This window comes from Mus pahari, chromosome 1, assembly GCF_900095145.1.
Source record: "Mus pahari chromosome 1, PAHARI_EIJ_v1.1, whole genome shotgun sequence".
Taxonomy (NCBI): domain Eukaryota; kingdom Metazoa; phylum Chordata; class Mammalia; order Rodentia; family Muridae; genus Mus; species Mus pahari.
This window is the reverse complement of record NC_034590.1, coordinates 120,326,415-120,340,956: the sequence shown is the minus strand read 5'-3', so window position 1 is coordinate 120,340,956 and position 14,542 is coordinate 120,326,415. Positions and strand designations below refer to the sequence as shown.

The 14,542-nt window shown below is 46.6% G+C and overlaps 1 protein-coding gene across 1 annotated transcript in view; it reads right to left on the bottom strand.

The window, feature by feature from the left end:
- Window positions 1–4,964: 4,964 nt before the first annotated feature.
- Ahnak (AHNAK nucleoprotein) overlaps window positions 4,965–14,542 on the bottom strand; it is an 89,753-nt gene continuing 80,175 nt past the window's right edge. Inside the window, exon 7 of the mRNA XM_021205213.2 lies at window positions 4,965–5,280. The gene's annotated coding sequence lies outside the window, so the exon portion shown is untranslated. The remainder of the gene's footprint in view (window positions 5,281–14,542) is intronic.

Here is a 14,542-nt window from a genome sequence, read left to right as displayed (position 1 = left end):
AAGCTACCACACCCACTCCTTCATTGTCTGCCAGAGGAGGGGCTGGGATTGTAAAAATTCCAGGGCAGGTCAGGGGAATCGATGATTCCAAAAGAGACTATCTGTGGCAGGCTGGGCCCTGGTGGCGGCCCACTCCTTCACTCCCAAGGCCCCAGATTCTTCTGTATCCAGGTCATTCTGTCTAAGGTGCATACTTGGCCTCCCTCGAACTACCCACCTAGGTGAGCATTATTTAAATGGACAAGGTCCAAGGTCATAAAAAGTTCCGAATTTTAACGACTTACTCACTGCTAGGAAAGTATTTACCTTGCACAAACACAATGCAGGTGACTGGGAATAAAAGGAAATACATTTATATTGCAGTGGATCTCTGCCTTAGAGGGCTTTGGCAATGTGCAAGAATGTGCATTAGCCCAGAGAAAGGTACATACCTTAGGTTCTTCAAATGCAGAACGCAGGGTAGGAAACGTAGCTATCGAGAAACTGTTCGCTGTGCAAACATGAAGCCCCACGAGCACCCGTGAGAGCTGCTGGGCACAAGGTGGATGTACGCATGCGCGCGCGAGCACATGGCCAAATGCGAAAATGAACTGGCTACAACCCTAGAAAAGGTGAATTATCTGTGCAGTGTAAATGGAATTGGAGAAAACTAGGAAGTGGCCATTGGGATTTTGTTTTTCCCTGACCTGCTAAGCTAAAATCTTGATCCTGCTAGTAGGCCAAGGTCCTGCCCAGGCCAGCAAGGTTTGATGTTGTTGATGATGTTGTTTTAAGGAACCTCATGCTAAGAGTGGTGTTTACATTTCAAAAATAAAGAGAGGCTGAGTGAGGTGATGTCTGCCTTTAATCCGACACTCAAAGGCAGACAGTCTGAGTTCTAGGTCAACTAAAACTAAGAATGAGACCATCTCAGGAGAGAAAGAGACAGACAGACAGAGACAGAGACAGAGAGACAGAGAATCTACACTTCTATTTCTGTAATCAGACATCCTCACTATGAATATGCCAAACTAAAATATAGGAGGGTGGTGTGCAAATACACACTTCATGAATTTGAAAAGGATTAAGCACATATGAAGACAAGGTTTTAAATGTTTCTGAGTCAAAAAATAAAAAAAATAAATAAAAAGATTAAAAGCAGCATCAAGTGGTGCACACCTATAATCCCAGCACTTGAGAGGCAAAGGCAGACAGATCACTACAAACTCAAGACCAGCTTTGTCTTAAAAAAAAAAAAAAATCAATAGCCAGGTATAGTGGTACACACCTCTAACCCTGGCACCTGTGAGTTCGAGGCCAGCTTGGGTATGTAGCAAGTTCCAGGCCAGCCCAGAACTACTTAGTGAGACTATGCTTCTGCCTCAAAAAAGGAAGGAAGAGAAGGAGGAAGGAAGGAAGGAAGGAAGGAAGGAAGGAAGGAAGGAAGGAAGGAAGGAAGGAGAGAAGGAGAAAGAGAAAAAGGCAAGGAAGGGGAAAAAAGAAATTTAGCACCCTTAATTTTAACATTCATAACTCTGAGGAACATGGGGAAGAGAAAGGTCATATTTTTTGGTGGCTTTGTGAAGAAAACTATGAATCTGGGTGAGGAAGAAAAATTCAGGCTAGGCATGGTGGCGCATGCCTTTTATCCCAGCACTTGGGAGGCAGAGGCAGGCAGATTTCTGAGTTCGAGGCCAGCCTGGTCTACAAAGTGAGTTCCAGGACAGCCAGGGCTACACAGAGAAACCCTGTCTCGAGAAAAAAAAAAGAAAAGAAAGAAAAGAAAAAGAAAAGAAAAATTTTAAACTATGCTACCCGCATCATCTGCAACCACAGGAATTTTAGCCTGGAAGGTCTCTACAGAGGGACTGACTGCCATTGCAGGCTCAGGAGCTTAGCCGGTTAGAACCTGGATCCATTGATTATCAGGAAAGCTGCTGTTTGTCTCGTGAGACAGGGCGAGTCTGGCAGAAAAATCTGTGACTCACAAGGCAGGAAGGGGAAGGCAAAGCCAGCCCTCCTCAGCCTTATCAAGATGAAGGGGATAAAATGCTCTCCAGTTTGCAGCTGACACCAGGCATGCTGTTTGTGAACACCAAGGCAGCTGTGGGTAGTAATTCACGGCTGGGCTGCGTGATCAGTTGCTCCAAAGAGCTTCAAGCAGATGATGATAAAAGAAGCCCTGACTGATGATAGGGCCAGGCAAACAATGTACTCTGAAACCTGTAATTAGGGGACGGTCCTCCCAAGGGCTTACTGAATAGATCAACCGGCTTATGAGAATGTGAGACTAGAGTCATCAGTAGCTAGCCACCCGGCATACTTCCGTGAACTAAAATTATAAAATTATGGTATATGCGAAAAAAAAAAAATCTGGAAGTAGATCCAACTAAGCAAGCACGGTAGCCAGCTTCAGAATTGATAAACTAGAGCTAGAAACTTTGGATTTGTTTCCCTGGCGAGTAAACAGGTGCCAGGCCCAGCACAGGAGCCTTGCTGAGACTTTTACAAGGTACCTGAAGCTTTGTGCTGGTAGCATGCAAGCACCCTGTAAGCGACAAAGCATCATCCACTGCGGCACTTCAGGGGTCGGGGGAGTCCTTCTAGAGGAGTCCTACCTAGCAGGAAAGCAGATCCTCTGTCAATTGTAGGACAGAAATGTGGTCAGGGGCACCCTGAAAGATCTTGGAGGAGGAGAAAGAACTGTGGGGTGCTGAATTCTCGGGCCTTCTAACTTTAGGTTTCCATTTCAGTCTCTGTCTGAGTCCAGTTTAACCTAGAATCCAGTCCACTGCCTGCACTAAGCCTTCAGCATGTTGCCTGGATTATTGCAAGTGACCTGTGAATTTGTTTCCTACAGTTGTCTAACATATTACCACAAAGTTAATGGCATTATGCACACACACACACACACACACACACACACACACACACACACACACAGATCTTACTGGCTTTAGATCAAGATGTGAACTGCTAGACTTGGTGGCTCAGCACTTGAGAGACTGAGGCAGAAAGGTTGCTATGATTTTTGAGGCCTGCCTCAGAAAGGCAAGGAAGAGGAAAAAAAGAAAGAAACAAAAAGAAAGAGCGGGCCTGGCTCAGCGGGTAAAGTGCTTGCTTGAATAAAGCCAATGTGGCAGCAGGCCTGTGATCCCAGTGCTGGGAGGTGGATTAAGGGGATCCTCAGAGTCCTTCCCTGCTCCCAGCCTCCTGTGAGAGGAGCAGGCCTCTCATGAACAACCCTGTTTCCTGCTTCAGATCCTGCTGCCCCACCATGCCTTTGGCTTGGAGTCCCGACACCCCTTACTGTCCCAAGTTAAGCTAGGTAAGTTGCAATGAAGTTTACATATTAATATCTGAAGCCAGAAACAAAACCCATTCTATTCACACCTCCATCCCTTTTCATAAGCGGTTCCTGATCCCCTGCCCTTTCCAGAATTCCCACGTGAACCCATTTCCATCCTTCACTGCCCACCAAGTTTTCAAGACACACCTCGTGGTGAATTCACCAGAAGGTCCCATTCAATGAGGCATCCTAAATTTTGATTTGCTAAACTGGATCATGCTAAGATTCCCTTCAAGGGTCGGCACTTAAGGGGCCCTGGATGCAGCTACAAAGCGCCTGTGTACCCTTGTGATTCCAGCACTTGGGAGGTGGAGACAGGAGGATGGGAAGCGCAAAGTCATCTTCTCTTACATTGTAAATACCAGGCAGCCTGAGATATAGAAGACCCTGAAATTTCAAACAAACAACAACAAAAACAGAGGCAGGCACACAAAAGGAAAGCTGGGTCTGAGCCTCCAAGGTGGTGGTTCTTCACCTTCCTAATGCTGTGGTCCTGAATACAGATCCTTATGCTGTGGTGACCGCCCCCACCCCCCAGCCATGAAACTATTTCCAAGGCTACTTCATAACCATAATTTACTACTGTTATGAATCATAATATAAATATCTGATATGCAGGCTATCTAATGTGACCTCCAAGGGGGTTGTAGCCCACAGGTTGAGAACCACCACTAAAGCTGTACCGACATGAACATTAAGATAGCAATTCCATTACAGGGTTTGAGACTCTTTATTCCATCTCTCTGATTCTAGACAAGACCACATCAATAACCAAGTGGCCCCAGGGAGAATACTGGAGCCCCACCTCCCCAAAATGACCCAACATGTAAACCAGTATGCTTAGGAATTCAGACACAGCGTAGGCAGCTAGGTATAAGCAAAATTCCAGAGAGCCTGGCATGCATCAAGCCCTGTGGGCCCACCTTCTTCTTTCTAATGAAGATGAAATCAGGCCACAGAACCAGATTCTTCCTAAACTACAAATCATTCTGAAATGTATTCATTTCATGCCTGGTAAGTTTAAGCCTTGATTATTTTTTGCTTTGTGAATGTATGTTAAATATTAACCAGATAATTTTTTTTTAAAAAAAGATCTCTGAATGCCTGCCCTCAGTGTACAGAATTTCAGACTGTACTTCGGGGCGTCACCAGTGTCGGGATGGGTTGGAAAGTCCTAGGCCTAGAGCAACATAATGACTGATGGCTAAAGTTCTATTCTACCTGCTTCTGATGAGTCAGGAGAAAGAGAAGGGAGTGAGGGAGAGAGAGAGAGAAAAAAAAGAGGAAACAAAAAAGAGAGAGAGAGAGAGAGAGAGGCATGTGAAAATTCTGCCTGGCTCCTCAGTCATGTGGACAATCTGTCATGTGCTGACTCTGAAAACTGAAGAAAATGTGACAAGAACGTTGTGTGGTGATGACCAACCCTCCCAGGAATGTGAGCACGCCAAGGAAGGAAACAGAGCAGACCCCTATTCAGTCAACAGGGTGTGGTGGTGCATACCTATAATCCCAGCACTCCCTAAACTGAGGCAGGAGGATGGTAAATTTGAAGCCGGCTTGAGTTTCATTATTTCGAGACCATCTCAAAATACAAATAAGTACGCAAAACCCATCAAGGTGATCACAGAACAGATAATGCAGGACACAATTTATTGGGTGGGTAAGAAGATAGTCGCCTATACCCATAGCTACCAAAGCCCACATCCCATCCCTTGCAAGCAAAGAAAGCTCCCGTCAAACTTCTGCCACGGCCTCTATCCAGAAGCGGCTGTAGCTACAACTGTGTTTGCTCCAAAAAGCCACCTCTAAGAAGGCGTCCCTTTAACTGCAGGTGTTTGCTTCCTTTTGACATGGCAAGATGTCATTTCCCATTTTTAGAACAATGCTCCAAAGAACAATCACAAAAACAACCTCCAGTGGGGGCAGTTTTCTTCCTGGCCACTGCTACAGCCCTGTAAAACAACAATGGAGATATATTATTATTATTATTATTATTATTATTATTATTATTATTATTATTCCAAACACTGTTCGCATCTCTCCATCCTGTTCTGTTTATACAGGCTGGAAAAGGCCTCCCCCACCACCCCACCCCAGCAGAACCTCGAAACAAACCTGCGCCTAGTAGAAAGCATTGGAAATTCCTATTGTTCATTATGTTTGGGTTTGAACGTACCTCCTTGAGCGGTTTCCATTCAGCAAAGACTGAACGGAAGCTGCAAGAAGTCAGTATGTGTCCTTTGGGTGCCCTGTACAAGCCCAAGACCAGAAGAGAACAATGTGTTCTAGAGAACATCCAAATAGCAGATGAAGGTGAGGAGCCAGGAAGAGAGCAGCCACCTCTAGCCTTAGCCATTAAAAAATCACTTCCAGGGCTGGAGAGCCAGCTCAGAAGCTAAACCTGCTTCTTGCTCTTCCAGAGGATCTGAACTGGGCTCCTAGAATCCAAGTCAGGCCATTCACAACTGCCTGTAAATCCAGGGTAAGTAGCTCCAACACCTTCTTCTGGCCTGTACAGGCACTCACAACCACTGGACACTGAACCCAGGGCACTGCACACACCACTCAAGTACTCTACCATTGAGCTACCTCCCCATCCCTTTGTAGACAAAGTCTCATTCACTACGTTGCCTGGGCTAGCCTCCAGTTTCAAGCCTCATCTCTCAGGCCTCCTGAGTAGCTGGAGTTACAGGCACAATACAGTTCTTATTTCTCTTCATCTTCTTTTATCTGACTCTAGGAATAACAACTGGATTGTCATTTTAGTGAAAAGCAAGAGAAAGCATGACTGTCTCATGATAGAGCTCATAGGGAAGTGATTGCCTGAGTCATTGGACCACCCAGTGTGTTATCCTCATACTGTCATGTGACATTAACAGCCACCCCTTCATAATTCTAGAGGAAGGGTCCCTCACAGGGTGTGGCTCTTCCATAGTGAATCAGGAGGTTGGGGGAGGGTGTGCCATCAATCTCTTTGTGTGGTCAGATTTGTGTTACTATAATGAAATAACAGGATAATTCTTTTATAAGGAAAAATATTTATCTGAAACCATGTGTTTTGGAGAACATAATCCAAGATCTGACACACCCCATTCCATTGGGCTTTGGATGAAGCCAGGTGGCTGTTATAGAACTTGGGGTTTATAGCCTGTGTCAGGTTCAGCCACCAATCCTCAGTAAGCCAATTGAAAGAGTCAAATTAAAAATGGGAAGCAGAGAATGGAGGTCATTCAATGTAACCGCACTGGGAAGAAGGACAGAGAGATCCAGCAACCTCTGCTTCCAACGCCATCTTCAGAGTCTAGAAGTGAGATCAAAGTCTAGATAGAGGGCCAAAGACAAGCACATATAAGCAGGTCCTGTCAAGTTGTGATCCCATCCACCTTTATTTAGGTTTTAGTCTCTTCCTGGCAAGCTGTTAGAACTGAATGAAATCTCTTTCTGGAAGACAAGCTCCCCCTCTGGCTGGTGGTACCTTTTCCTCTGCCCATCTTGAGAATTCCAGGAAAATTCCCATTTCTTTGGAGTCCACTCTTTCAGTAGTTTGTTAGTTAGATCGAGAGATACAAGTGATACTTTAGAATACCTTCATTTCTGCCAGGCCAGTTACAACTACAGGAGACTGAAGCAGAACAGTCCATCCGGTGGCCAGGAAGCAGAGACAGAGGTAGTAGCTGAGGTCCCGCAATCCCTTCAAAGGGCACACCCCTAATAACCTAAAGTCTCTCCTACCAGGCTTCACCCCCTAAAGGTTCGACCACCTCCCACTGGCACCCCAGGGAACAAGCCTTTAACGTGTAAACCTTTTCTCAGGGAGCATTCAGCATCCAAACTCTAGCACCTCTCAGCATTGGTTTATACTGAGGTCAGCAGCTTAAACTCTATTCACCCAAGCTGTAAGCACGCCCGACACATCTGTCCTGTGCCAGCAGCTCCTAGTCTCTCCCTTATAAACACTGGACACACATCCGTCTTCTTCCTCTTTCATTCTTGTTCTTTCACTGCCATTTATCTACTACCTATAGAGTATTTACACACCTGCCTTTCAAGTCCTTCCACCTCCTCTGTCTCTCCTTCTCTAAACAGCATTTTTCAACCTCAATTCCACTGATTTCCTGGGCTGAATCAATCTCTGTTTGGAGCTGGAGCTGTAGATAGAATGCACATTCTCCCTCCTCTTCTGTCAATCAAAAGGCCTGCGGGGAAAGTGAGGAAGTGTCTAGGAGGCAGGATCATCACTTTTTCAAACATAAAGGGGCCTGAGATACGATCTAATACAACCCCCTCATTTTGCAGATGAGGAAACATCCTGAGAGGGGGAGGAAGAGGATGTGTCAGGGCCAAAAATGTGGGGGAACAACAGCCAGGCCAAACAGGAAGTCGAAATTCCAGGCCTTGCAGCAGGATTTCCAGGCCCTGGGGGTGAGGGGGGGGGATTGCTTTCCACAGCTTCCCTCTCCCTCCAAAATTTTCTCCCATTCCAGAAACCAGAGCGAGCAAGATCTGACAAGCCCCCAGCCCAAGAGTGCCAATGTCTATGCCTGCATCTCGGTGCCTGAGCTTCGAGTGGACAAAGATGACCGCGGATCGCATCCAGAATATCTCATGCTGACTCATACTGTGGTCACATCTCAGTGCAACCCTGTAATCATGACTGAAAGGATAGCCATGCCATCTGACCACACCTGTCCCCACTGAAGACAATAGAGAACAAGAGATCCGGGAGGGAGTCGGGAGTCGATGCCTGCCCTGGCCTTTTCTCCACTAAGGGTTACAAGCCTGCCAGGGAAGCCCGATAACACCTGAGTTACAGCTCCGGCTAAAAATCACTTTTAGTTAAAGATTTTAAAAATTAATCGGGAAAGTTGGCGTGGCAGGGCATCCTGGTAACCATAGTACTTGGGAGGCCAAAGCAGGGTGATTACAAGCTCAGTACCAGCCTGGGATACTAAACAAGCAATGGGCTGGCAAGACGGCCCAGCAGGTAAGGGCACTTGCTACCAAGCTTGACAACCTGTCATTGATCTTCAGAACTGACAAACGTAGAAGAGAAATGAGTCCCACAAGTTTTCCTCTAACCTCCACATGAGTGCGGTGACACATGAACACATACACACACACGTATACACACACTGGACAAATAAATGGAAAAAAGTTTGAATAAATAAATAAATCTTCAATATAAACACCAGATAATAGGAAACAAATGGTAAGAATATCACACTTCAGTGATATACATGTCAAAAAACCTGCTCACCTTCCCACATCTTTTTATTATTATTACTATTATTATTATTATTATTCCCCTTTCCCTTCTCTCTCCTCTCTCTTGCTCTCGACTCCCCCTCCCTCCCCCTGCTCACTCTGGCCCATAGGTTTTGTTTGTTTGTTTGTTTGTTTGTTTCTCATTATGGATGGTTGTGAGCCACCGTGTGGTTGCTGGGATTTGAACTCATGACCTCCAAAAGAGTTGTCAGTACTCTTAACCGCTGAGCCATCTCACCAGCCCTCTTTTATTATTTTATCTAATTTTTGAGACATGGTCTTGTGCTAGAGAGATGGCTCAGCATTAAAGGCTAGGCTCACAACCAAAAATATAAGAGACCAGGGTCTTACTCTGTAGCCTGAACTATCCTTAGGATTCACTACATAACACTATGAGCCTCTGCCTAAGCCTCCTGTGTAACATAAGTTAGATATCTAAATATTGTCACATTGTCACATCTTTTACTTTTAAAAAAAAATTGTGTGGGGGGGGCAGAAGAGTACACTGGATCCCCTGGAGCTAGAGTTCCAAGTAGTTGTGATTCATCTCCTGTGGATGCTGAGACTCAGCGTCCCTTGGAAGAGCAGCAAGAATTCTTAACCACTGAGCCATCTGTCCCTTCCTCTGAATGTTGTCGCATCTTAGAAATGACTATCCTGTGCCCCACCGTGGCCTGACTCACTCCTCACTCTGTCCTCCTGGTCACCATCCTTACACCGTCTTTCCTGACAGACTCCCACAGACTGCAGACAGCATCACACACCCTGCAGCCCCTCCTGTCTCTTCAGACACATGACCCTATCATTTTTGCAACCAATCTATTATCTGGTGATGAAAAGTGAACCCAGAAAGGCTGATAAATGTTCTAAACTCTACAACTAAAAGGCCAAGTGCGGAGAGCAAGGAAAGAGGAAACTCCACCCCATTCCTTGGACACAGCCCTGGGCCTTCTGCCCCTAACTGGCCTTAAAGACCCTGGCTGTGGAAATGACAGACCCAGCCTAGGACCCTTCCAGATCTGGTCCTTGAGCTGAACCCACCAGATAATCTATTCCTGTTCTCAGTAGCCACCACCACCCCGCTGCCTCCAGAGCCTTGGTGGCATAGAGTGTCCCTTAGTTTCCGGGCCGAGTCCTGCAGGGATTCCTGTAACTCTTCGATCTCCTCCAGACACCGGAGTCATCATAGGAACCCTGGTGGTTTAGGGAAAGTTTAAAATAACATTTATACATGAGAGGGGGTGGGGGCTAGTTCCATCAGCTATTCTCCACCTCATTTGTCCCCATTGACTCTCAACGGATGTCAGAGGCCATCTGTACGGCAAGCACTCTCCATTGTATGCTTTCGGGTGCCTGGCCCTCCCTTTGCTTGTGTAGGTGCCAGGAAAGCCAAACCTAGCTGTTCAGGGCATTGTTCTCCCTCAGAAGAGGATCTTGAAAGCAGAAGGAAATTAGAAACTACCGCACAATGAATACCAGATTCTCCTTTCTCCCTGCTATGGCTGCCAAGAGGCTGAGCATGGCTAGCTGTCAGCACACCCCGCCTAGCACTTTTTGCCTTCCAGGATGTCTGCCTAACAAGAAGGGCTGGCCCCAATCGCCTCAAGTGTTCTCGATTTTTCTGCACAGCCTCCCTTTCCTTTCTCCAGCTAAATGCTGACTCTTTGAGGGCAGAAATACATCTAGAACTTCTCCACTAAATAGAAAGTTCCCGTTACTCCGTGTTTGGTGGCTGACTCTTTCCGTGTGGACAGATGCGATGGTACAAGGGCGATGGTCCAGGCACATTCCCAAACATTTCCACTTTAGGGTCCCATGCCATCACACCTGATAACTGGAAACACAGTGATAGGCCTTTGCAGTTTGAACATGCTGCTAAACTGCCTTCTAACTAAATACTTACATTTTTACCCATAGATTAGTGCTGCCCTCCACCCTGGCCAGAGAAGCTTCTCTCTACAGTGGGCAGCAGCCAAGGCAGAGACCCATAACAGTCAAAGAGCTGAGACTAAGTGAGTATTGAGTGTTCAGCCCTAATCAGGTCATCTCTGCTAACCCCTCCCCACAAGGCTCAGGGAACGAACTGGAAGGGGGACGAAAGAACGGAAGAGCTTGACGTTGGAGAGAAGCGCTGTAAGTCACTGGCATCTAGATGGGACATGGCAGCTGTACCCGTGGACTCACTACAGCTATAGCTGCCTGTGCAGGAACTGCACAAGATGGGTCAGCATTCCAACCAGCGGCACTAACTGCACTCCATGGGCAGGGAAAGGGGAAAGGGGTGTGTCCTGGCCCCTGGGGGATTGGTAGGGGACAGTTGGAATGGATGCAAGCAAGATACATTGTTTACATGTAGGAATTCTTCCAAGAATAAGTGAAAGGTATCCTATTAAAAATAATAAGAGCAAATAAACTTCCATATCAGAGACAACAAAGCAGAGAGTCCGGGTGGACCAAGCCAGAGTCAGACACTATTGACTTGAGCAGTCTGTTGGGTCCTAACAAACTTGTTCAACATCAACCTGTTCCAGCAGCCCCACATGCATGCACAGAGCCCTCCTTCGTTCCAAGCCCTACCCCAGGTGCCAGATGAAGGGGTGACCTAGAAGAAAGTGTCCCTTCTGAACTCACACCTAGACAGCACAGAGAAACCGTGAGGACACAGGAGCTCGCATTTCTCAGAGCCGTCTGCATGTTCCTTCTTGCTGAGAACTTTTTCTTCTAAAATGTCTTTTCTCCTCCTGGATGGGCCGTTATTCATTTTAACATAATGTTATGTCTTTAGCCTCCTACGTAAGTAGACACTAGTTTTAAATGTTGCAGGCTGTCAAGCACGTATATCTAGTCAAACTTCTGTTTGCTTTTTTTGCCATAGCCATAGAAACCATGTGAATAAACAGAGGAGAAAGATTTGGCTCCTAGTCCTACTAGCTGGCCTCATGCCATCATTCCCCCAAACAGAGGAGGACGGATGCCAGAAGGAAGGGACCAGTAATAATGGTGACAAAAAGCTCTATCTTTTGCTGGGGCATACTGAACAGTCAGGCTCCCTGGGGTGGGGGTGGGGGCAGATACACAGTGAGGAGCCAGTGCATTTTATGACTGTAGCAGGGAGGAAGGAGGCGAACTGCCACAACCCAGCACTGTATAGATGAGGTCCTAGGCTTGGAGGGTGTCAACAAGGCCCAGCTTATAAGCATTAGACCTGGATCCCAACCGAGTTGTTTGGCCAACTCAAGGGTCACACACACACACACACACACAGCCATCTGCCCACCTAACTCTTCAGGGTTTAGGAGTTTTACACAGTTTTAAGTGACCTGGACTTCTGGACTCCATCTCATGGCAGTCACACCCATAGCTCTCTATGTGGCCACTCCATCCATCAACAAGAAAACTCAAGGATGGATCCATGCTTGGACTTCTCAGTGTATAGCCACACAGATGGGATATTTTTGAAGAATCTGTCCTGTCAAAAGGTTCAAGATAAAGAAAAAGCCAAGGATAAAAATACAATCTCAAAACATCAGCAAGTCAGCTCATTTTCCCACAGAAGAAAAAAGCATCTGCAGGCAGTTGGGCGTCTTCATGGCCTGTCCTAGTGCTGTAAAGTGCATCTGCCTTTTCTCAGAAAAGTTCTCCACTCATCTCAGTGACAGTCATCTCATCCCCGTGGCTCCTTCAAAGCCCGGAGATCAGCTATCCTACCCTTGGTTCAAAGCTTTTACCCTCAGGCTGAGGAGGTAGCTTAGTGGAGGTAAAGTGCTTGCCCTGCAAATGCGAATAGCTGAATTCAGTCCCCAGGACCCATGCAATGCCAGCACCAGCAAGGCAGAGACATGCAGGTCACTAGGGCTCGGCAGCCAGCCAGCCTAAACTAGTCTGTGAGCCCCAGGCCAGTGAGAGAGCCTGTCTCAAAAAATAAATAAAATAAAATAAAAATAAAATAAAAAACAACATGGTGGACAGTGCCTGAGGAACAACACCCAAGGTTGAGTTCAGACCTCTACATGCACATACACATGCACTTGCCCCTGTACATATATGTGTGCACACACGAACATGTGTGCATGCACGCACGCACGCAATCCACCACAACAAAAACCTTTAACTTCTCTCTCCCGATGCCTCCTCTCTCAAAATCAACCTCAAATGAAGAAGACCTCCTATGTCCACCTCCTGCACTGTCCCACCACAGTGACTGTCACACTGTCCTCTTAGGTTCAGCAGACAACTTCCTGAGACTCTACCTTCTCCTCCTGAGTGTCCAGTAAGTCCTAAACCCTTACATCAGTAGGAAAGCCCAGCAACTCTATAAGAGCTGTCATCTCAAGAGCTAAAGGGCTGCTAAGCATCAAATGCAGAGGGCACTTCTCAGCATCCACCCGACCTGATCTCCCTGTATCCGTCAGCCCTGTGTGTGTATGGAGAACAGTGCTCAGGGCTTATCCCCAAGCCATTTGCTTCTCCTTGGGTAGCAGAATCCTTTTGGGTTACAGATGGAAAAGTGATTCTTTGATTTCAGTGGGTTAGACACAGTCCCTGACTGAAGCTCAGCTATGAAGCCTTTCTTACCTGCAAGAAGAGATTAGCCAGCTCTAGGAATAACATGCCCACCACCCATGTCCCACCAGTTAAAAATGTCTGTTCTGGGATGCCAGGTTACCCTCTTCTAGAGGGTTCACATTGCAGTGGGGAGACACAATAAAAAAGACAATAAATAAAAATCTTCATATTGTGTGACCAGGCATGTAGCTCCAGTAGAGGAATGCTTGCCTGGCATGTACTGAGTCTTTGGTTTAATCCCCAGCAACATATAAATCATCCATAGTGGCCCACATCCATAATAGTAGCATAGGAGGTGGAGGCAGAAAGATCAGAAGTTCAGGATCATCATCAGCTACAAATCAAGTATATTCCAGGCCAGCCTGGGATACGTGAGACCATACTGAGATCAGGGCATGCTCTGAATGAAACAATTGGCCAAGACTGTATAAATGGGGTTGTGGAACCTGCTTGGGTGCTAGGTAGTGATCTAGCAGGGAAGATTTAACTGAGGTTTAAGATTGGAAAGAAGTGGGGGCTGGAGAGATGGCTCAGTGGTTAAAAGCACTGACTGCTCTTCGGAAGGTCCTGAGTTCAAATCCCAGCAACCACATGGTGGCTCACAACCATCCATAATGAGATTTGATGCCCTCTTCTGGAGTGTCTGAAGACAACTAAAGTGTACTTGCATATAATAAATAAATAAATCTTAAAAAAAAAAAAAAAAAAAAAAAGATTGGAAAGAAGTGAGCCATGCAAAGCCAAGAAAGGGTATCCTGACACTGGGAACCCTGGTGGAGCATGGGAGGAAAGACTAGCTACATCTTGGGGAGTACAAGGGTGCCAAGGTAAAGAAAATGACTGACATAGGGGCTATTGAGGAAGCTGAGATCTGAGATAGAACTTTAAGTGCCAGGCAGCTGGAAGTCAAGGTCGAGAGATTTATAGCCCTGGAGACCCCTGTGGCTGAAATGCAGAACCAGCTTGAGAGGCAGAGAATGTGTGAAGAGGAGTGGAGGTGACTGCGCAGAAGCCCCATGTGGGGATTTCCAAAGTAGTAATGGGGTTGACATCAGGGGGCAGGAGGAGCAGGTGGTGGGATGGGGAGCACCTACTGCTCATCACTGTTTTTGTTTCTGCCTGGACCACAGTGGCACTCACAGGAGGAAAAGCAGGTTCCAGAGAGGGGAGGGGAATCATTCTAGAATCCAGTTTTGACTTCTACTGTGTAAATGCCAAACTTGCCTGCCAAGAAAAGAGGGTAGTGACGCACACATGTACCTGAGTGCACTGCAGTACTCAGGAGACTAAGGCAAAAGGACTGCAGCACTCAGGAGACCAAGGCAAAAGGACTGCAGCACTCAGGAGACCAAGGCAAAAGGACTGCAGCACTCAGGAGACCAA